Genomic DNA, 24,940 nt, shown 5'->3' on the forward strand with positions numbered 1-24,940 from the left:
GTCTACTATTATTAACTGAAGACAAATTTGCAAATTCTTGTGTTTCATGCACAAAAATATGAAAATATTTAGGCTCAGTCACGAACAGTAAAGTCCACTGAGTCCTTTCCATGAATTTGATAGTGACTTTAAAAAGGTGAGACATATTATTGTTAAATCATTTGGCAATTTTTCACCAGTTTTTTCATTCAGAATTTTCAAGACTACTTGTGAATCTCTAACCAATTTTTCAGTGAGTGTAACAATTAAAATTAGTTTTCAGAATCTGAATCCTTATTTTTGTGGAAGGAAGAATGGAGATTATACTGAAAATAGTACAGTAGAACTCCTAAAATCCAGACTGCTTAGGCATTGATCTGACCGGAATATCAGATTTTCTGTATTCTTCGCCAGTACTTTTAAATTTCACATTTAAGGAGGAATAAAGAAGACCTGAACAGGTAAATTTTGATAGTTTAATAAAAGCAAACACAACATTCTTCATTTATCAAAACAAACTGCTTTAAAGAAAAATCAAGTAAACAATTGACAAAAATGTAAATAAAATGTTTTCACTACAAAAAAGCATGTAATGCTTCAAATCATGTTTAAAATGAATATTGTAAAAGAAAATAGAGTATACAAATGAATTTCTTTGTGAAGAGATTGTATCGGGGTGTAAATTGTTATCAACAATTCATGGCTTCTTTGAAAGTTTTTTTTGTTATTCTTTATATTCAGTTTTATTTATGAATTGTCAAATATACAATTTTACATGAATCAGTTCAGTTGCTGAGTGTTTTAGGGTGGTATTTAAGAAAAAAGAACTGGAATGAAAATATACAGTACTTTAATCAAGTGGTTATATGATACATTTATTAATGCCTTATTTATGATAAACTTTTATCACAAAAATAGCTCTGCTTTGATTCCATGTGAGTCATTATTGAGTTTCAAAATGTTCAAAAATTAGAAGCAGTTTATGTTAATATTGATACTTTTTTGTATTTTCAAACTATAGGATTTTCATTGTGTTTGGGGAAGATATGAAAAGCTGTTCTAAAAACTAATGATAATATGTTTTCTATTTTTGCAAAATTATCTTATCTCTAATTTAGAAAAAAACTACCATAATAACATACAATATGACAAAGCACCATCCTCCTGAATATATTCACAGACAGGATAAGGTTCTCTTTTTAAAATATTGAGAAGCAAAGGCTTAGAAATGAAACCATGATTTTTTTGTGTGAAGAAGCAAAAACTGCAGTTTCTATGTTTTCTGCAAAGTCAAGATTCCAGACTTTATAAATCATTCTGCCTTCATATTAGTCTTTATGTGCATGAATATAGCCATGGGAAGCCTTGAGGTTGAACTGATATTTCTCCAACAAGCTACTCTTTTTCTGTTGCAGTTTTATTGTTCCTTTTGCTGCATCTCATTCATCATCTTAAAGAAATGGCAGTGGAGAGCGGGCTTACTGCTCTCTGCCAAGAATGGCTTAATCACTGTGAGCAGGTGACTGAGAATAACTAGGATGACACATCCTTCTCCTCTCATTCATTTCCTGTTATTAAGCACTTGACGTCTGCTCTGTGCTTTCATCCAATCACCAAGCAAAGAATTTCAAGAAAATATGCAAATACAATTAGCCACACTAAATGGAGAGGATTAAAAATGACCAGTAGGTCTGTGTGTATTCAGCCAAGTCTAATCATGGTAATTTGTTAGAATTTAATATACAGTTTTATGTTTAGCTAAACAATATTCGGAGAAAGGTGCGAGTTGTCGGAGGGTAATATGAATGGTTTGTTGGATGGAAATGATAGAAGGTCACGCCTTCCGCTCATTAGAATAAAGTTAAATGTCCTATCAAGTTCAATTGTAAGTATTCAACAGAAGCCCTTAGACTAGATGCAGGACAATTCCAAATGAATTCTATCACTGTTTCACAGAAGTACTGTAATTTTTTTTAACAGTGTAATGTTTATACAAATTCCACATGCCGTCACAGGAGTAATTAATAGAAAGTTGCAATAGAAAATGATCCTGGGTTAGCATAGCTGTTAATACAAATACTATTACAGTGCCAGGGACTCAGGCTTGAATCTGACACTGTTTGTGAGGACTTGGTGCATTCTCCGCGGGGCTGTGTGGTTTTCCTCCAAGTCCTCTGGTTCTTCCCACCCTTCAAAAAATATGAGGTTTATACATTAATTAGTGTACTTGGAAGGGCCCAATGGTTATGATGAGTCTTAAATACTTCGGGGCCACCTTGACCAATTTTACAGTTGGCACTTACTGTTCGTTGAGGTGAGTATGCGGTGTTTAATCTAGTTTTGAATTGTATATGACTGTTAGGGAAGTCTTGTTGAGTTAACTGCTGCATCTGTTGCATTGCAATGCATTGCTCGGTATGAATCCAGGCTACAAAGTTAAACTTGCAGTATGTCAATCGTATTTACAGCACAGAGAATTAATACTCGTGCAATGCTCCTTTGTGAAATGCATCAACAACTTTCTGGGTATTTTCTGTACACCACTGATCAGGTATTTTTATGCCATGTAGCAATCTAACCAATCAAGGAAGGAATAATACTCCATGTGTCCACAGTAAAGCACCAGGCTCATTTTTTTCATGGACGCTGCCAACTTCCATTGATGAATGCAATATTTGTTGCTCTCGAGTTTCCTCCCAATTGGGTAAAGTCCAATTTCTAAGCCTATAAGCTTTCAGCTAAGTCAATGTTCTGTCTCTACCTTTACCGGGTAGAATGAGAGCATTTATTTGTAGACAAGTCTACGTCTGCACAGTAGGACACATACAAAGGAGAAATAATGAATTCAAGGCCAACATCTTCCTGAGTGTAGAAGCATGGAGCAACGCACAGAGAAGGCTAAGGGTCAAGGAATTTTTGAGGGGTGTTTCAAGAAAAAATGGAACCATGTGACAGGAATAGGCAGCTAATAATGGGGGGGGGGGGGTCCAGCAAAAGTATAAAAAATGTAGGGAGGTACATGAAAAGGAAATTAGGAAAATTAAGAGGTGTCATGAGAGACAGGATTAAGGTAAATCCAAAAGGATTTTCCAAGTATATCCAGGATAAAGGAATAATCAGAGAAAATGTAACGATCTTTAAGATGACATGGTAAACTATGCATGGAGCCATGGATGAGGTCATAATTGAATACTTTTCTTCAGTATTCACAAAGGAAATGGACTTGGAGAACTTGGCAAAGGGGAAGTTAAAACTCCAGTACAAATCTCCATAATTAAAGAGGACGCACTCAATGCCTAGACAGGCTAAAATGTGAGTAAATAACCTGGGCCAGAATGGATTTATCCCAGGCTGCATCAGAAGGAGAGGGAAGAGATTGCTAGAGTTCTGGATGAGTTTTTTAAAACCTTTGCTGCACACAAGTGAGAAGCAGGTTGACTGGACAGCACTAAATGTATTTGCCTTCTCTGAGAAAGGAAGGAGGTGAAAATTTACTAACTATCGGGCTGTGAACGTAATATTCCAAGTGATATTAATCCTCACATTATTTTCCAGTGTCTTCCCTCCCACTGATGGCTTTCTCAAGCACAGATTCTATCTGACATATTTGAATTTTTGAAGAGGTAATGAAGTGTAGTGATGTAGGCAATTTAATAGCTGTGGTTCACTTTAAAAAATCCTTTGTCCAGATCTCACATGAGAGATTGATTGAACAGGTTGGCATGGTAGATACAAAATGTTATGACAGAAGATGATGGTAGAGTTTGGATTCTTGTTGGATACTTGTTGTAGGTGTCCCACAAGAATTAGTGCTGGGAACCTTGCTATTTTTATTATGTGTGAATTATATGAATATGAATGCAGAAGGCAAGATCAGTAAGTTTGTGGCTGACACGAAGATTGGAAAAGTTATTAGTGTGGAAGATAGTCGTAGGCTGCAAATAAATATGAATGTATTGATGAAATTGGCTGAAACTGTCAGAGATTAATGAAGATAAATGAGAGGTGATGTGTGGTAGAGAACCAATAAAATAAGATTAGAACCTACATATGGATCGTAGGGCCATGGGGATTATTGAGGAGCAGGGGGACTTGGAGGTAGATAATGTGGTTAGGAAGACATTAACAAGGCTGGGCTTTACTAGTTACATTTAAAAAGATGTGATAAATCTAGAATGTGTGTGGAAAAGTTCAAAAATAAACAATATCTGGATTGGCGAACATGAATTATCAGAAAGGCTCTATCTTTTTTTTCCCCAAGTGCAAAGGACACTGAGAAGTGACATAAGGGAATATTATAGTATTATAAAAGGCATAGTGTTGATAGCTGTATCTATTTTCAGAGTAGGGTGTTGAAAACTATAGGACATTGGTATAAAATGAATGGAAGGAGATTTAAAGGAGAACTGAGGATTACATTTCTTGCACAAAGAGCAATTGGTATCTTGAATGAGTTGACAAAATAAATGATGAAGCAGGAACAGTAAAACATTTAGGAGGCATTTTGAATGGTAAATGAATAAATAGGGAATAGACGGATGCAGAATTAAACGAGGGAAGTGAGATTAGTGTAGATGAGTCTGACATTGGCTTGGATGAAGTGTACCGAAGGGCTTGTTTCTATGCTATACAACTCTATGAATCTAGTTGGGATATTTAATAGAGAGGTAGGAGGGTATGCTCAAGCTCTTAAATCCTTGGACGTACTTCAGCTAGGGTACTGCATGCAGTCTGGTCACAAAGATATAGAAATAATGTGAGAATGTTGGAAAGGATGAAGAAGAGCCTGGGATGGAGCAGTTTTATTCTAAGAGATAGGGGAAGCTGGATCTCACTGGAGTGGAGAAGATTAAGACAGGACATATCTGTGGTTTCTAAAATTATGAGGGTAGACTGCATGAAATTTCCCCCATATCAGAGGGGGATAAAACTAAAAGTGAGAGATTGAGTACAAGTTAAAGAGATCCAGTTAGTGGTGAGCACATGTTAATAAAGTCACAGCGTCATATCCCCAACTCAACCATGATGACCAAGTTGATATTCTGAGCTGGTCCTATTTGGTTGCACAAATCCTTCTGAGCCATTCCTGTCCACACAGCTGTCCACATGTCTTAAACATTGAAGGGTATGGAATAAATGGCGGGAGATGGGTAGCGTGCCAAAATGGATGAGTTGGGCTGAATCAATGCTGTTATTCTATACAAGGGATGCCCAGGTTTGTGCCTGAAACTAATGGCAGCCTCATTAAAATTTGAAAGCTGGCAACTAATAGCCAAAAAGGAGTTGTTTGTGGGAAACAATAAGGTTCAACACAACACTGTCTTAAACTTTTACCAGTCCCCCAAGCTCAAATTAATTTATAAACAATAGAAGAAGGGGCCACACAGAAATAAAAGAAAATAAATATTAAGAATAAGAATTACTGAACAATTCATGAATACAAGAAAAAGTAGGTCAGAGTTAGGACTCACTGTGGAAAACTAGCAAATGGAAAGAATTAATATTTTGACAAATCACATATGTGAACCTTGAATTCAGCAGGAGAAACTTTGCAATTAAAATGCATCAATGAATATTTAGTTTGCTGTTGTACCTGTATTAGATAATGTGCTTCCAAGACTCTTGTGATGCCTCTCTTGATCTGCTCAAAAAAGACACAAAAAAGCAGCCATGGGTGATTTCACTCTATTTCATTTACTCTTTGAACTCATACCATTTTTCCTTGATACAGTTACAGTATTGCTGTCTCTTTTTCCCTCCGACAAAGCATGCAATATCAGAAGCTCGATCTGTCTGATGAATTCAACTAATTGCAAGCTCTATGAACTGGGGATTCGTAATATTTCTCATGACGCTATCGTTACTTCTGTTCAATTAAAAGTATGAATACTGGTGAAAAGTTACAGAGCAACTCTGACCAAGAAGATACAAATCCAAGGAGATTAATTCAAAAGCAAAGGTGGTTTATCATTTCCTCTCCCTTGGTTTCCTTCCAGCTCTTTTGTACCCGATCTTCCATCTCAAATGAACTTTTGTACATTAACGCCATACCTTGCAAATGTCTCGAGCTTAATTGTATCCATTTCTATCTCCAGTGTATTTAATGGGCATTTTTCTCACAGTCTTTAGGAAAAGAGAACTTAAAATATTTGCCATCCTCCAAGGGAAATAATTTATTCTTATCCCATGGTTGGCCTGTATTGGAGATCTCTATTTATAAACTTCTGGTAATGCTCTCTTAGGATCTGCCTTGTGAAATTTTAGAACTTTTTAAATGTTTCACTTCAAATCATCTTTTGTTCTTGTAAACTTTGGGAGATATTGGTCATGCCTACACAATCACACATAATAGGTAATTCCCATTCCAGAAATCTTCATTACCCTCCCCCTATTGATAAGTATATTATCTTTAAATAGAAGGCTAAAACTGAATGAGACGGTGCAAATAGAACCTCTTGTATGCCTATGCTACTGTCCCTCTGACCAAAGAAAATGATTACACTATTTTCTTTTCCAATTGTTTCTTGTGTCTGCAATTTAATTTCTTGTGATTCATGCACAGTGGAACACCCATGTACAGCACTGTATATCTGAATTCTCACCTTCACCAGTCCATCATATTTTAAGAATTTTTTAAAAAATCTGTCAAAATAGACCATTTCACATTATATTCGATCAGTCACTGCTGGCTATTTATTAATGTATCCAAATCCCTTCACAGGACTTTTTGCACCATCTCATTCATCACAGGCTGACCCATTCACCCCCTTGAAATTGCAAGGGGTAATCCTTCATCCCCTGCTCTCCACACCAGCCTTGCATTATCACATGGGTGGGCTGGCCTGAAACTGCCAACCATCCACTAAATGGCTCTCCCAGGAATACTCAGTGACACACCTGGGTGCCTAAAATCTCCTCAGGTACAAATGAAACCTTTAACAAAACATTTATTGGTGTCCTGCTGCAGCTGCCATTTATATTTCTAGAAGGGTGCACTATTACTTCTAGGCACAGGTGTCTTGCTGTTTGTTAAAATATATCCACTCAACTTTATATAAGTTATAGGATTAGTGAAATAATGGTATAAAAATTTATTGCTATTCCAGCATGCAAAACTATTTTTTCACTGTATCTTGGTGCACATGAAAATAAGTAATAAAATCAAATATGATTGCATTTTCTAAATGCTGCTTATTGCAAAAATAATGACACCTTACAGAGCAATTATTTTCTTTTTTTGTCTGTTTCATTCCCTTTCTCTTTCTGCATGCTGTCCTACCTTACCCTTTCACTCTGACTCCAACTTGCATCTATTTCAATGTCTGACTGAAGAGGTTTACTTTGACCACTAGATTTGAATTTAGCCTTGTAGTGTTTTAGAATTGACAATATTTTCCAACAGGGAGCTTCTTCCTGCCTCAGGCTGGAAAGAATAGAGCTCTGTGCATTGATAATCTTGGATATTTTGTGTATTGAATAGAACATGCTCCAAGTTCAGCACAATACTTGCTCCCTTAAAATTGTAAGTTTAATTTAAGGATGGATTTCATGCCACTGTTATCCTGACACTGTTATATTTTTAAATGAAGCTATCACAGAAAAAGGTTAGAGGATATTCAATGTACCTGTACCTCAACAAGTAGAATTATAGTGTGTAGCTAACAGAAGTAGGATGAAATGAAGCAGAATTGTTGGGAGGATAGGTATTAAACATTAAGTAAAGACCCATTTGTTTATAACAGATCAATATACCATTTCTATTGCAAAATTTCCTTTTTTGAACTTAACTAAGACTGTACAAAATGACAACATTTAAAGCATCTTCCAACTTTATTTAAAAAAGTGCTGTGTTTAAAATTATTCTCAAGGGAGATGAAAATGCAAGAATTAATTAATGCTATACACACTCCTCATTCTGATCAGTTCCACGAAGCTCCAATAATATTGAGAATAATGAATGCTTTGAGTACCTTGTACTGACTGTTATGTATGTGACAATTTTATAGTGAAAAGAATGGTGTATGTTTTTCTGAGCAAATGCCTTGCCAAATATTAAGAGGATGTAGGTGCACATTAATCATATATGCTAATACTCATTAAAATGTTGATGATTTCAATGTAATTATTATAAATTTAATTCAGATATTTGTTTTGCAGCATTAAAGCTGGTCCTTCAGCCCAAGTTATTTTTTCCAAGCTAGCCACACTTGCCTCCAAAAGGACTGTATCCTTAAACTTTCCATCTCTGCACCTGCCTAAATCTCTTTGAAAATCTTAAATTGCCCCCACTTCTAAAAGTTTATCTTGCTGCTAGTTCCATATAGCCTCCACTCTCTTTGTTCAAAAAGTATCCATCTTATTCCTTTTAATATTTTTTTCCTCTCACCTTAAATCTCCAACCTCTGCTATTAAATTCCCCTACTTTATCTTAATATAAACAAATTACACTGACACTCAAGGAAAGATTGGACATTATTATTACAATGAAGGAGGCCACAGAGCAGTATGGGTATGGAAAATTAATGGGGGAGGCAACTGGAAGTTCAGATCTGCTCATGTGGACTAAATTGAGGACCTATCTGTCTCTGATTTCTCCATGGCAGAGTAGTCAACATCATGAGCCCCGTGCATTAAACCAAATTGTAAGATATGCATGTTAATTTCTGCCTCATTTGAAAGGATCACTTAGGGCCTGGACGAAAGATAGGAGGTTATCAGGGTCAGAAGTTGAATTATAGGGAAACATGAAACAGTGAGTGTGTGTGTTGGAAATAGAAGAGTGAAGCAGAGCACTCTTGCAGAAGGAGCATCTCATTTTCTTTGGATTGATGATAGGAGAGGGGAGGGTATGGTGTTCTTGGTGGCAGCATCACTGGAGGCTTTTGAAATAATGAGAGTTGATTTATTATATGTACAAGCAGCCAGGGGTAGAGGTGAGGGAAAGGAGAACTTGATCCCTATTCTGTATGGGATGTCAATGGCTGAGAGCAGTAGAAATGCAGGAAATGAAAGAGAGATAGTTGAAACCCCTGTCATAATGATAGATGGAATCTGTAGTTGAGAATAAAGGAAAACATCATGAGACACCAAAGTGAAAGTGGTGTTATTGAGATAGGCTTAATCCATTTTGATGAATTAAGATCTTCACGCTTGCCGATAAGTCTATTGTGCGGCATCCTACCAAATCCCTGTGTGACAGAGTATATAGATATGTTTTTGGGAGATAAATTTAGAAAGGTTTGTTAGAGTAGGCCACATACAAACACTTTAAAACAGATCTTATTTAAAATACTGGATCTCTGCCCCATGCTAGATATGGGGCCAACAGTCTTTGCAAAAGCTTTGGAGAATGCCCAAGAGACTTCACTAATGGATTGTTGTTTACAAAAAGGCAACAGATGAAAGAGCTTGTTGGAGCCGCATATTGTCTGGAAGGGAACTTGCTGTTCTAAGAGGGTCTTGTGGTTTTGCAAGCAGAGAGAGTCAAACAGGCTTTCTGTGTGTGTGTGTATGTGAGAGAGAGAGAGAGAGAGAGAGAGAGAGAGAGAGAGATCAATTTACAGTGTTACAGTCAGCAGCAGCAACTGGGACTGGAACAGGACAAGCTGGCAAGCTTGTGGAAAACCCCATTTGGAAGATAGGTTGTGAGTTCTTAGTTCAGCCTGGTCAAAGCCTTTGTGATTCATGCAAGAGGAGAGAAATGGCTGTCTAATGTTTCACTTGGAATAAGAGAAACAGGAAAGAACTCTGTGGTGACCTGAAATAAAGAGGTTATCATCTGGAGAACCCTGAGGCGGCAAGTTTTGTCAGCAAGACAGTGAAGTGGCTGTTTAAAAAGGAACAACAAATCTTTCTCTGAAAAGTGACAAGAACCTTCCTGAGCGGTAACTATTTACCTTTCAAGAATCAAAGCTGGTGAACTTTATAAATGTTAAATTCTGTGCACCGTATAAGAATTGCCTGCAACCAGTGAACCTGGAGGAATGAGAAGTGAGATTGGAATGTGAACCAAATAACTTTTCTGAACTTACACACATATTACATACACTTGTGCTTAGAATTAGAAGGGGCTAAATTAGGTTGGTTAAGTCAATAGTGATAAGCTAAAGTGTGATTCTGTTGTCATGTTTAAAGATAATTAAGAGTAACTTTTGTTTAAGTAACCATTTGTCTTGGTGAATATCTATTGCTGCTGGGTTTATGGGCCCTATGGGCTCGTAACACCTGGAAATCCAGATATGTCAATCAGCTACGTTTCTCTGATTGATCTCTGCTATTTCATAAATAACCACCCTTTTACCATATGTCTTTAATAAATTAACATTTAAAAAAAATACAAATAAATTCACTTGTTAAAAGCAATTGATAATTCTGTTGATGATTATGACCAGAATTCCCACCAACAAGGTTATAAAGACTCATCTGCTGTTTCTACGCTTATCCGTGTACATTTTTGTTTGAACAAGGATACATTTATAATTTTCTAATCATCAGGCAATACCTATTAGTCTACAGATATTTCCTTTACTTACCTGAATAACATAGGCTGCATACCCTTTGGACCAGATGATGTTTCACCAGTGCAACTCGCTTTCCAATACCTCTTCAAGAAACTTCTGCCTACCCAAATTTTACTTACATCTTCCTTTCTATAAAGCTATTTTTATTCAACCATATCACTGTTGAAAATACTCTGCTAGTCAAAAAGCATCTGTGGTGAGAGAATCGGGGGGAAAAAAAAGGTTAGTGACCTTTCTTCAATAACCTTTCAGTGCTGCTGGCTGATCTAATTAAATCATGCCTGAACTTCATTCTTTTTTTTTTGATGGGGAAAAATATCTCTTCTGTGTTTCATTTTTTGAAGTTTATTTTGAAGCTTAGTTTCAAAATCAGGTTGGTTTCTCAAGTCATGTTTTATTTAATTTCATTCTTGCTGCACCTCTGACAACAAAATCAAGTCAAATGCAGAGATGGCAGGAGAGTTCAATCAAAAAATGAGGTTGTGACAAATCTCTGATGAGTGGAAGACTGAAACCATGGAATCCCAAAGGTAATGCCAGAACAATGTGGAAACCTGTGATGATCCTTGCAAATAAAATTGGATGAGTAAATGAGGTTTGGACTGAAGAGAGCCATGACTTAGAGGATGATAGGACTCAAATTTAATTTAATTTGCTGCCAAAATTCATCCAAATTAACCTGCATGTTTTAAAGGTTTGGAGGAAACATGGGGAGAACATTTAAGCTCCTTTTGGATAGTGCCAGATTTCAACCTGAGCTGTTGGTGCTATAATAGCTTTGTCTAATGGCTTCACTAACTGTGCCACCCCTTGGGAGGAGTAAGACCAGGGAAGGTTAATTTATACAGATATAAAATATTAATATTGATTTACTGTCAGTTCAAAGGCTCAACATGTGGAGTTGGTTACAAGGGCATGAGGTAAATGGAGTGAGTTAGGATAGTCAGTAGAGTTTCCAATGCATTCAATTTTCTGTCATTAGTTGAAGGCAGATTAGTTAAGATAATACTGGAATAATCAAATCCCAAAGGGAAACACAAGTGATTCAGCAGCTTCATGTAGCAGGTATGTGGTCTTAGCATCACTGATTCTGACTGCAGGGAAATGAACACAAAAGTAAAAACAGGGATATGAATAGTCTGGCTTTGCCTCTGAGATGGCTAAGGAGGGAGAATAGAGTTTTCAGCTGAACTCCAAATTATTTTGGTCTTGCCACTGTTTATTTCCATGAAGAATATTGTAGCTCATAAGATCTCTTTATTCCATGACAAACCATATTCTTAAATCTCTGGCTACTGCTTTTCCCAATGGAAAAGGAAAAAGTCAGGATGTCACACCCTAATAGAAAGTGAACATTTAACTGTTACTAATCTATGCCCTGTGTCTGTCAACAAGCCAAATATCTTGGATTTGCTGCTTTAGTTCTGAATCCACTAATTCAATGAAACTCTCTTTCACAGAAACTCTTCTTTGATTTCCCCTAGTCTTACAATATAATACTCCACTTTGAAACTGTCTTTCCTCTTCAAGGAGGTTGATCATTGTATTTTTTGTTATTCACAGCTATATTTCCTAAGATGGTTTTCTTGACTCCCTCCCATTAAATTTTTGTCTTATAATCGAAGAGCATTGCCCTTCTCCATTGCACAATTTTTAGCAAGGTTCTATTCTTTCAGTTGGCTGCAGTCTTCCTTAACTAATATAGGGATTCAAGGTTCACTGCTGGAATGATATTCAGGAACACCCAAGGATTTATCCATCCTCTTTTCTTCATCCAAATGTTGTCAATAGCTGGATAATTCATTGCCTTGGAAGCCACTTCCTAAAGCAAGTTCAATTCACTGCCATGAGGTGCTCTAACATCACTCCTACTAACTTTTCCACTCCTTCCAAACAACATACTGTTTCTTTTTCATCCTGACTTAGAAGATCTACAGTTTGTTTTGGTTAAATATTAGATAGAACAACGTCATCTTCGTTAACCCCTATCATAAATATTTGGATCCCTTGTCCTTTGAAAAAAAAGTAGAATGAAGTGCTGGGAGTTGCATGTTGCCAATTTGATCAACTTACCATACAGTGAGCTTCAATATTTTTAATATAAATATGCTGTTAAACAAGTATTTATGCTGAATGGTGAGTAAAATGTCCAAAGCTGGGTAGAATGGAGAAGCCTATGATTTTATGACTTTCCTGAGCTTGTATCTTTTGTTCAGTGAGTTATCAGGGTAAAAAGAGGCTTCCAGTAGACTTTTCCCCTCCCTTTGCTGCAGGTGATCGAACTCTAGAATTTCAAGTGAGATTGCAAGATAAAACATCTTCCAATGTGTTCAAACCATGGAAGGCCAAACCTCATAAGAGCTAGAAAGTACCAATCCTCATGAGTTGGCACATTAATACTGCCAAAAATAACATCACACAACATGACTAAGACAATCTGATGAGTATCCATTTCTCACACAACATCATCACCATGTAAAACAATGTCTAATTGGTTGAGAAATGTGGACAAATTGTATCCATATCAAATACCAGCACATACATTTCTCTCAAAAAATATTTCCTGTTGAAATTAATTGGGAAATAAATTGGAAAAGGTATCTGGGACTTTTGCCATCATTTTCTCCTTGGAGTATTCTTGTGATTGACTTGAGTTGCATTTAAATTTATATTATAGGTATTACACATCTAATGTCAGAAGTGTTTAAATATATCTGCTGTGTTTCCATGTTGTTAACATTGTAAAGATTAGTGTGTTAATTTTATCAATTCATTATATCCTTATGTAATTGTTCCCTTTAATGATTTGCATTGATTGAAAGTAATTGGACATGGTCTGCAGATGAGAGATGTATTCAACTCCCACAATATTCAGCCTCCATATGGTATTTTTCACCTAAAAGTGTGCTTTCAGACTTTTTTACCAACACATTTCTAGAGAGCAAAAAAGAAATGTTTTCATTCTCCTCCACTGGATGAATTGATGTGTGGAATTTTTAAGTATTGTTTTTAAAAAATTTAAGTTATGTATTTGTGCGATAAGGAACAATTCGTACTGGGACGGGTTGGCAAGTTGTCAAGAGCATATCGGAGTTGAGTTGCACTGTAGTTCTCCCCTGAAGAGCAGTGTGGAATCTTGAAAGTAATTTAAATTGTTGTGGTAGCTAGGATAAAAGCAGAATCTACACCATGAATTTTTTAATGTTTGAATATTTTGAAAAGCAGCATAGCAATGCCTAGGTATTCATTTGTTTAAAGACTGCTGATTTAAAAAAAAAAATTGATCTTAGATCTGGTTGAAGAAGCTCAAAGACTAAAGTTAGTTGACATTTCATTTGTAAAAGCACTGGAGCTCATTAAAAAGTTAAATATAATCATTCATTTTGAGAGTAAGACTATAAAGTATAGGGACAAAGGTAGAGTATTCAGCCCATTGATACCTCTCTGCCATTCTATCATGAGCTGATCCATTTTCCCACTCAGCCTCCTCCCCATAACGTTTTATATCCTGATTATTCAAATACCTATCAATTTCTGCCTTGGCCTCCATTGCTGGCCATGTTAGCAAATTCCAGAAAATCCCTGCTCTCTGGCTGAAGTAATTCCTCTGCATCTCTGTTTTCAATGGGCATTCTTCAGTCTGGAAGTTGCCCCCTCTTATCTGAAACTCCCCTACCAACAGAAACACCTTGCCATGATTAATCAGTCCAGGCCTTTCAAATTTGAAATACTTCAATGAGGTCTGCTGAATTCCTAGGAATACAGACTAAGAGCCATCAAATGTTCTTCATAGGTTAATCCCTTCATTCCGATAATCATTTTTGTGCATTTTCTCTGAACCATCTCCAATGCAAGCACATTCCTTCTTAACCAGTTGGACTCCGTATCCTGGGTTTCCAAACTACCAACAAGTGCAGATACTGTACTCCATGTCCCAGTTTTCTGGGACTGGTTTTATACCCAACCATGTTCTGTAAAGGTTTACCCATAGACCCAATCTAGAGTATACATGATGAAAGTTTGGAAATAGCTGGAGTCCAAAAGGTTAAATAATGAGCTTAAAACTGTACCCCATATTCCAAGTAAAGCCTCAACATCACATCCCCTCTCTTATCTCCTGTTCTTTTAGATATGAATGCCAATATTGCATTTGCCTTCTTCACCACTGACTCAAACTGGAGGTTACCTTTTTTAGGAGTCGTGCACAAGGACTCCCAAGTCTCTTTGAAGCTCCAAATTTTCAAGTTACTCCTCATCCAAATAATAGTCTACCCTTTTATTCCTTCCCCTAAAGTGCAGGAGTGTACACTTGGCAACATTCCATCATGAGCCAATCCACACCCCTGCCCTTCAGTTCACTACATATTTTGCCCATGATCCTAATCTAAGTCTCTCGGCAGGCTCCCCACTCCCTTCTCACAACCTGCCCCTCTACCTATCTTTGTATCATCTTCAAACTGAGCCACAAAGCCATTTATTCCCCAATCCAAATCATTAACATGCAAAGTAAGTGGCCCCAACATCGACACCTTTGGAACACCAATGGTAACTTGTAGCCAACCAGAATAGGATTGTTTTATTCACACTCTCTGTTTCCTGGTGATCAATCCTGCTAGTATCTTTCCTCTAACTGCATGGGCTTTCATTTTAGTGAAACAGCCTCATGTCCTGTACTTTGTCAAAGGTTTTTTGAAAGTCCAAATATACAACATCTACTGGATGTCCTTCGTTTAGCCTGCTTGTGATTTCCTCAGAAAATTTCAGTGTGTTTGTTAGGCAAAATGTTCTCATAAGGAAGACATGCTGACTTTTGCCTCCATGTACCCCTTAACCCTTTTATTGACAACTGCCTCCAATAGCTTTCCAACCACTGATGTTAGGCTAACCAGTCTATAATTTCCTTTCGGCTGTCTCCCTCCCTTTTTAAATAGCTGAGTGATCTTTGCAATTTTCTGGTCCTCTGGAACCATGCCATAAAATATTGATTATTGGAAAATATTACTAAGGCCTCCACAATCTCTATAGCTACTTTTTTTTTCAGAACTCGAGGGTGCATTGCATCTCTCCTTAGATCTTTCAGCTTTCCAAGCACCTTCTTTCTGGAGATCGTGACTGCACTCACCACTCTTCCCTGACAGCATTGTCCAATAGACTGCTACTGTGAAGATTAATACAAAATATTCAGTTCCTCTGCTATTTCCTTGTGTCCCATTGCAATTTATTTAGGGTCTATATCTATTTTTACTTTTAATATATACAAAATAAACCTTTTGGTGTCCTTTTGATATTATTTTCCAACCTCCTTTCTATGTCCAGCTTTTCCTTCTTAGTTGCCTTCTGGATGATTTAAAAGCTTCCTTGACCTCCATCTTTCCTTTTTTTTTTGCTTCTTTGTATGCCCTTTCTTTTGCTTTTACATTGGCTTTGACTTCTCCTGTCAGCTACAGTTGTGTCATTTTTCCATTCAAATATTTTTTGGAATATACCTGTCTTGTACCTTCTTTATTTCCTACAGAAACTCCAGCCGTTGCTGCTCTGCTGTCCTCCCTGCTTGTATGTCCAGTGTGTCTTTCCAGTTAACACTTGCTAGTTCCTCTCTTGACCCTCTATAGTCCCCTTTAATCCACTGGTATACTGACATCTCTGATTTTAGTTTGAAACTGCAGGGTGAATTCAATCTATTATGCTAGTTGCTTCCTAAGGGTTCCCTTACCTTCAGCTCCCTTATCAACTCTTGTTCAATACACAATATCCAATCCAGAATTGCCATTTCCCTGGTCAAAACAAAACAAAAATGTCAATAAAGACAGTGCATTGGATGTCATCCTCATAGATTTTGGCAAAAAATGTTGATGAGTTCCCACAGAGCAGGCTGGTTAAAAGAATAAAAGCAAACCTACTGGAATCCAAGGGAGAGTAGTAAATTGGATCAAACAAAAGTGTTTCAGTGGCAGAAGGCACTATCATGGCTGATATGGTTTTGTGACTGGAATGCTGTTACCAGCGTGGTTCCAAAGGATTCAGGACATTTTCCCTTGCTTATGGCGATGTACACTACTAATTGAAACCTTACTGGAGGCTCCATGATAAAGCAGCTTGCAGTTGTTTCAAAATTTGTACATGTGGTCAACCAAGAAGAGGAAATATTTAACCTTCAACTTTTTCAAGCCCATGTAATGGTTCCTTCCCTCTGATGACCTTTTCTAGCATCCTTGTAATAAAAATATTTAATTTTTTGATTTATCTTCCTTTAGCTCTCTGAAACTTTATTAAAGATTGTAGATACGTGTAATAAAAGTTATCATTTCAAACTGTAAAACTGAATTCATGCACGTCACACAACATATTGGTGGAAACGTAGAAAGCTTTTAAACATGATAAATGATCCATCCATTATTTTCCCAGCAGGGAGAAATCATTTCTAAAACGAAAGAGAAATGATAACTTCAAGCAGAAGGTACCAAAAAACTGCTCACAGGTTTCAAGTTTGTCTTCCTCCTGAAATATCGTGCTACAGATTTACTTATATCTTTCAGAGGCAGATTTGTAGTGCCTGCCTTTGACGTCAAAGCAAAACTTGTCAAATTTGATATTAAGGAGCTACATTAAGATTGAAATCAAGAGATCAGGGTGAAATTCTCCACCAGCTACAGTTTATACTTATCAAAAAGGATTGTGAACTACAATCATCACAGCTTCATTATATCGAGGTCAGAACTTTTGAAGTCAGAAACTGAATCTCATCCTCTTTCTCATTCTTCAAGATCAAAAATTGCAGATCTGATGTTTAGTTCTATTTTTAACTCTGTATGATTCCTTGAATGTTACTCATTAATCATTGTGCACGACTATCAGTTTGTGTGTCAAGATGTGGAGTGTATATACCACTGATAATGCTTTTGAAAAGGATTTAGCAGGAGTCATCTCAGTGAAGCAACACTTCACCTGTACCTCCAAAGAACTCATTTACTGCATCCGGTGCACCCTCTGTGGCTTTCTCTGCATCGGAGAGACCGGTCACAGATTAGAAGATGGCTTTGCCCAGCACCTCCTCTCTGTCCGCAACAAAAGCGACCTCCCCATAGCCAACCAATTCATTTCTGAATCATACTCTCAACCTCAGGTCTGTCCATCGCCCTTCACACTACCCTATCCTGACCACCTGCAGATTGGAGGAACAATACTTCACTTTTCATCTGGGCACTCTCTAACCCCAGGGCATGAACACTGAGTTCCTTGCATTCCACTAAGCAGCTTGCCTTTATCCCTCCCTCCCCCCCTTAACTAGCTATTCCAGTTCCTACTTCCTTTCTCTCTCCACCTAGCCTAGACTCCTTCCCCCCACCCCACTGCGGTATTCCCCTTCTCCACCTATCATCTCCAACCCTCACCACCCCCCCTTCCCCCTTTTGTTCAGACACCTCTCATGCTCCCTCACACCTTGATGAAGGGCTGAAGCCTGAAAACGTTGGTGATGTATCTTCACCTTTGCTACATAAATGTTGAGTTTCTCCAACATTTGTGTGTTTTTTCAGTTTTTGGAATAAGTAACTGTGTGTGATCTGTCTGCAGTTAAGACGTTTTGATTAAATTCAACATGCACATCTCTAAAGTTTATGTACCCCCTTTGATTTTGTGCTTATTGAGCCTTTATGAGGCTGGATACATAGACATAGGCTGTTTAGTTTTTGAAGTGGAGCCACAATGGGTTGAGGGACAGGGAACATGAGCATCACAGAGAACCTTAATCCATCTTTAAAAATATAGAATTTCCCCGCAGGGGGTTATTGTCCAACGATCAGGGGCACCAGCAACAACTAAGGGTGGGTTTTCCCACACCATTTGGACACATATCTTCTCAGACTGGCCCCTAATTTGAAGAAATTTACTTTGTAAGGACTAGGAGAAAAGCTGAGGAATCCAAACTGAGTCATTTGCTGGTTTTTGTGCTTGAAAATCACATCAGACGGGGAAGGTATGTAACTGTGCCACCAAACCTAGCCACTACCTTACATTAAAGTATTCTTTATCAGTTGATGTATGATTATGAAATAAAGAAAATAAATTATGCGATAGATGGGATCATAGATGGATGATATAACTTTGAAATCTTCAGCAAAAATAAATTGATTCATCTTGTAATTGGCCACCATTATTGTGATTGAGCCAATTGAAAAAAAATCTGCCGATGCTGGTTGTGTAAAGTATAATAAGTGCTGGAATTAATGGAACATCACATCAGACATTGTAAATTGTCTGTATAATTATTTTAAAAATACATGAGTCTGAATTAGATACTCTCAGTCTTATTGAACCTTGAGATGAGCTTCAATCCTCAATCCTATTACCCTCTATATCTACCTGTTTCTAATTGCACTTGTCCATCATCCTTGAACTCTTTACTATTCATTGGGGTTTGATCCTTTCTCACAGAAGTGTCAGGTTAACATTTGTCACTCATGGGGTATATTATGTTCTAAACCCTGATAATCTACCCCTAAAGGTGGTAAATTAGTATTTGCACTGTTTCATTTTTGTCCCTTCTCTTGCTTAAGCTTTGCCTTTAGTCAGCTCTGTTAAAGACACAATATAAATGCACTGCAAGCCATTTAGAGAATTCATCGGTTAGATAAGGTCATTTTTATCAATTGTAAGTTCATTGATTTACAAATCTGTGGTAAACCACAGTAATGCTGTGATTGGCTACTGCCGGCCAGACACACCTCCTGAGATTGATCCTACCCACAACCCCTTGCATGCTCCCCATTCATTTTGCTAGGATCAATCAATGAGGCTGGCTGCTGCTCCAGTCTACAGTCAATAAAAGCCTATCGGTTTCACAACCTCAGTCTTTTGTAGTAATTGATGGTGCATCAATTTTGTTGACTATAATTTTTCAAGAAAGATGGAGCAATACCTGAAACCCGATAAAATCGACATAGACCCTCAATCGTCTGATGCTCTGAACAATTGCTGAGATGAGAGTGTGATTCTATCATGAGTAACTATAGAAATTGGATCTATGTTCTTCTGAGTGTATAAGTATGAGACAAATTCTTATTGTACCTGTGGGGGTACGACAGGATAGATGTTGCGATATTATCATTAGTGAGAGTACCTCAAATATGGGGACATTATTTAGAAGGTAAGGAGGTGATCATTCATAATTTGGGTGTGTAGGAAATTCTTCAAGAGGAAAGCAAACTAAATGGAATTCTCTACCCCACAAGATTGTGAAGATGGATTACTGGGACTTGAAGACAGTGGAAATTGGCAGTAAAGTGAGGTCTGGGGCAAATCAAAGTAAACAGGTTTTGAAAGCAGCTGAACAAATTATGAACTATTTTGTTTTAACAGGTGAATTTTAAAATTCCAGCGCAAGCAAATTTTGCATGCTACACTGCCACCAATATCATTTGAAAGAGTTTCATATCAGAAAAGAGCATTTGGAGATTGAAAGACTTGTTGGAAAACAGATTTCCTAGTAAGTACTAAGGTGATCAGAATTGCTCTGCTCTGGGTTTAATTTTTAAATGCATGGCACTATTTTTAGCGTGGATTTTCCACTGTTGGGTAAACCACACCCTAATCCTGACCCATTGTTTCCATCCATCGTTTATCTACTCCCATTCTTTCTTTCCCCTCCAACCCCATTTATCCCCTCCCCCACAAATGGTCTCTTTCCCATCTGTCTCTGCACCTTTCCCATCTTTGTATTCCTCCCCAGCCCTGCTTGCCTTGCTTATACATGTGATCTCTTCTGCCCACTTTAGTCTTGACTTGGAACATTGACTGACCACTTCTCTCCATGTTGTCTCACCCGCTGAGTCCCACCAGCTTCACGATGAACAAATGACCAGCCTATTCCCCCAATTTTTTTACTCTTGTATTTCAAATCCTTTTGCAATTGTTTTGAACAGCACTTATATATTTATTGAAGTGTTCAGCTGATTAACTTCCAAAATAAAGAGGAAAAATGAACCAAGATTTGGGTGTTGGAAAATCCATTCTCCAACATAAGTTGGAGAAGAGTCAGAATATTCAGAGCAGTAGGAGGACTGAGATAGCAAAACACTATAGATGTAGGAAATCTAAAATAATAAACAGAAAATGTAGGAAATATTCAGCAAAACAGACAACATAGGCAGAGAGAGAAGCGATTAATGTTGAAGCCAAGTTTATTGTCATCTGATTCTATAACAAAACAGCGTGCTCTGGTCCTCGGTGCAAAACCTGCAGATACACAACCAGACATAATGCACAAACAATGCTTATGCAGGACAAGTTTTCTTATATACAAATAAATGAATAAATTTTATTTTGTAAATATGAGAGTCTCGAATAGTTAGAACTGTTAGTGAGAGCAGTTGCTTTAGTCATTTTGCATTCTCACTGCCAGCGGGAAGAATCTACTTCTCAGCCTGATGGTGCTGGCTTTGATACTCTTGTGTCTCTTTTCCGATGGGAGCCAAGGTAAGATGCTATGTGCAGGGTGGAAGCTTTCCTCACTGATTTTGCGTGCCCTCTGGACAACGATCATGTCAATGGCTTGATGGGGCGTTGCAGGGAGTCTCCAGTGATCATCTCTACCACTCTTATGGTCCTGCACATTGACCTCCGATCCATTTCTCTGCAGCAACCATACCACACTGTGATGCTGCCAGCCAGGATGCTCTCGATAGAGCTCCTGTAGAAGGTTGACACAATCATGGATTGCCCTGCCTGCTTCGGTTTTCTGAGGAAGTGCAGTAACTATTGTTCCTTCCTGACGAATGAGGAGATGTTTTATGTCCATGAACCCAATGTTCAAATCAATCAGATGTTGAAGATGCTATACTTCGGTGATGTTAGACCACTAATTTATGAATGCTGGGCCTTTAGTTGATTGCAGAATAACAATCTGCAGGTATGTTAAGAATATAGTAGGAAGCATGGTTTGGAAAGTGGATGTGGTCACATTTTTGTCAGCAGTGAGTGGTCACTACTGGAAAAGATGTTATTATTACTAATCTCATTTAAAATCAGTCTTGAGTTTAAGGGGAGCACTTTCTTTGGGATCTACACCTGACTTTGCTCAAAACTGAACCCTGCTATTGATTCCACACCCCCCCCCCCAACTCTTGATCATCTGAACCCATTTCTCACAATGACATCCCATCTTCCGTGACCCCTCATCCCATTTCCCAACTCTTAATCACACCATTCCCAAATTCCCTATCATAAATACCCAATACTTCATCCTGCAATTCTTTGACCTCCAATCAACTGACCCTGAGCCTCACCCACATTCCCCTGCTCTGAAGCCTCAATTCCTTGTCCTGATCCATTCACAACCCTGACAAATCATCACCGTAAAGCCCCTGCTTGTTACAACCTCACCACCCCCTCATTCCCACCCCAACACCACTCCCCTCTGTTATCTGCTGCTGCCATTTACTTCAATGCTGACGCCAAACCCAATCTTCTGGAGGAATGTAGTCAAAAGAATGGTCAATGTTTTGAGCTAAAACTTGAACAGGAGTGAGGAAAGTTCACATAGAAACAGTGCAAAGAGGACAGGATGAGAGGGTTATGTCAGGGGCACCACATGGGATTGACAAAACCTGTAGGGATGAGACATGATGAACAAAAGAAGAGAAATGGCAGATTCCAAACAAATAAAGGAAGGGAGAGACAATAAAAAAATGATGGGTCTGATGGAGGAAGATGAGTGATATCGGATGGAGTGGCTGATTAGAACAAAGGTTGCCATGCTGGAATCTGATGAGTACAGATTGTAAGAAAAGTGGTGTAAAGAGAGAGACCAGATTTAATGAGAGAGAGGGGGTGGAGTGTTTAGAACTAAAGAGTGGGTATGCGAAAGGGTAGGGGTGGTTGGAAAGGGGGACAAAAAAAGGAAAAGAATGAAAAGAGCAGAAGGGGTACAGAAGAAGAGACTCACCACCGGAAATTAGAGAATTGGGTCAAAACATTGACCATTCTTTATCTCTTACTGACATTTCTCGACCCGTTAAATTCCTCCAGCAGATTATTTTTGGCTTCAGATTCCAGCATCTGTATTCTCCTACATAACACTATCGTAATATTGATATTAGCACTGCTTGTGTTAAAGATCTCCAGTGTCTAGACCGGCATAGCTTAAATTTCTAATGAAGAACTGAACATCAAAAGTTGCACTGCCTTTTCACTCTGCAGTATTCATACAGCATAAAATTATTTTGGGAGGTTTAATGTTTTTCAACAACTGAGGTGTCCAATATGCTTTACAGTTGATTAAGTTGGAACTAACTATTAGTTTGAGTGATCCATTTGAGGATATAAGAATACAAAAGAGTGGGCATGTTTATGCAGATCATTGCACTGCTTCATGTACATCTTTCAAGCAACCATTAACCCTCACCTTCAAATATATATCCTTTAGAGATAGATGCGCTGAAATGATCTTGCCATGGGGCGATTTGATGTGTAGCTAATCAAGATCATAGTGAGAGATTTGACCATTTACTGACAAATAATACCATATACTTAAATAATGTACCTTGCATTAATTGAAAGACAGATCCATTAATCTTATTTTACATGTCCCTGCATTACCTTTGAGCTTGATTCCTTTGGTTGGAAATGTGGAGGAGGAAGAGAGTTGAGCTGTGAGTTGATGCACGGTGAATTATAGATCAAGGAAAATGCAGAAGTGGATTCAATAGTCTAAATAGTTTTGCTTCAGTGACTGATAATTATCACTAGTTTGATACAGTTTATTTCATGAGTTACCTGTAACTTTGGGAGTTCGTGTGACTCTGTTATACTTCCACCCCTGCCAGAGGGTAAAAGGCAGATGACTGCAAAATGTTATTCCCTGATGCCTGAAGGGTGCATAATGTGGGTTCTGAATCAATCCCAAACCAGTGAGCTGTAATTCATGGATGGTTCACGAGATGTTTTCAATTTACTTCCTTGTCACTCAAATGAATGCAAAGGGGTAGTTTTCATATTCACCCGCAGGGAGTTAATCTGGACAGAAAAATTGTCTTCTCTTCATAAATCCAATTTAATTTCTATTCCATTGAAATAAGGCAGATTCTCTAACAGACAGCCAATATGTTTGTGTGATAAAGACGAACATCTACATCAATATCTTTGTGAATCTGTTGAGGTAAATTACTTTGCCAATGAAGTTTGAAAGAAAATGCATGTATTGTTTAATAATATTAAACCAACCAAGGGAGAAGTAGGAATTAAAAAAAATACAAGTAAGCACTGTATAACAGTGGAAATGTACAATCTACTTTCTATTCAATGCAACTTTTTAAAGCTGGGACTTATTTTCTGAAGATTGCTTCAGTGAATATGAGAAACAAAAACATCTCCTTCAATCATTTTTATTCCGATTATTTTTTTCTTGACTGCACTCTTCATTCTCCTGGTGAGAATTTTAAAGTGGTGACTGCTCCTTTATTGAATTTACAGTCTGAAGAATTCTAATTCATATATTCATTCCAGAAAAATCCTTCATAACGTAAGAATTTAAAGCACCACTAATTTTAGCCATCTCTCCTCCAGAATGAATAATCCCAATATTTCATATCTCATGTCATAAAATAGCTGTGCATCTTTAGTATCACATTGGTGAATCAGTTTGCAGTGGCTTAAATATCCTTCAAATATTACCTGTTGTAAATTTCCCCCCAAGTTTATAAAATAAAAAAAGTGCAATTTATCTTTTATTGGTGCATTTTAATTTTCCAAAAAAAAAGTCAAAATGGACTGAAGTGATTCAGGTGATTCCTGGTATTAACAACACGTTGGAAACATGCATTTAGCAGAGGAAAAAATATCACTCTTTCACCATCCCTTCAGGCCTGGACTGCTTAAGTGGATATTCCATGATTTAAAAGCTTGTTGAAAATTGAGTTGTAGTTAAGTTAGTTTAAGAGGGCTGCAGAAATTCATTTGTCTGAAGAGGTACCATTCTCCAAACTTATTAGTTAAGGTGAGATTAGATTCTTAAATTACACACATGCTTGCTTATTAGAAATAAAGTCTTTGGTGATCATTCATCAGGGCCTTCAATGTGATTGATCGGAAGAGAAGGATTGAAGAGATCTCAACCTGTCACAAGTGGCAGGAAGAGGAAGAAGGAAGGCCTTTGGACAAAACTCATTTACTTAGCAAGAGCCATGATACAATATTTTTTATATACTTTATTTAATAAAATTACAAAATAAACATTTACAATATTTCAAATTCAATCCTAATATGGTGTGTGTGTGTGTGTGTGTGTGTGTGTGTGTGTGTGTGTGTGTGTGTGTGTGTGTGTGTGTGTGTGTGTGTGTGTGTGTGTGTGTGTGTTTTATATATATAAGGAAAATAAAGTTAAATAGAAGAAACCCCCCACTGCCTCCCACCCACCCTCCTCCCTCTGACCTCTTACAAATGCAAGA

The 24,940-nt window shown here is 37.6% G+C and overlaps 1 long non-coding RNA gene across 1 annotated transcript in view; it reads left to right on the plus strand.

Moving 5' to 3' along the window:
- The window catches only part of LOC138756174 (uncharacterized), a 99,884-nt gene extending 75,245 nt beyond the window's left edge, over nucleotides 1-24,639 (plus strand). Inside the window, exons 2-3 of the long non-coding RNA XR_011352829.1 lie at nucleotides 19,857-19,983; nucleotides 24,561-24,639. This is a non-coding gene — a long non-coding RNA (uncharacterized lncRNA). The remainder of the gene's footprint in view (nucleotides 1-19,856; nucleotides 19,984-24,560) is intronic.
- The last annotated feature ends 301 nt before the right edge of the window (nucleotides 24,640-24,940 follow it).

The sequence above is a fragment of the Narcine bancroftii genome, chromosome 3 (genome assembly GCF_036971445.1).
Source record: "Narcine bancroftii isolate sNarBan1 chromosome 3, sNarBan1.hap1, whole genome shotgun sequence".
In the NCBI taxonomy this organism is placed as follows: domain Eukaryota; kingdom Metazoa; phylum Chordata; class Chondrichthyes; order Torpediniformes; family Narcinidae; genus Narcine; species Narcine bancroftii.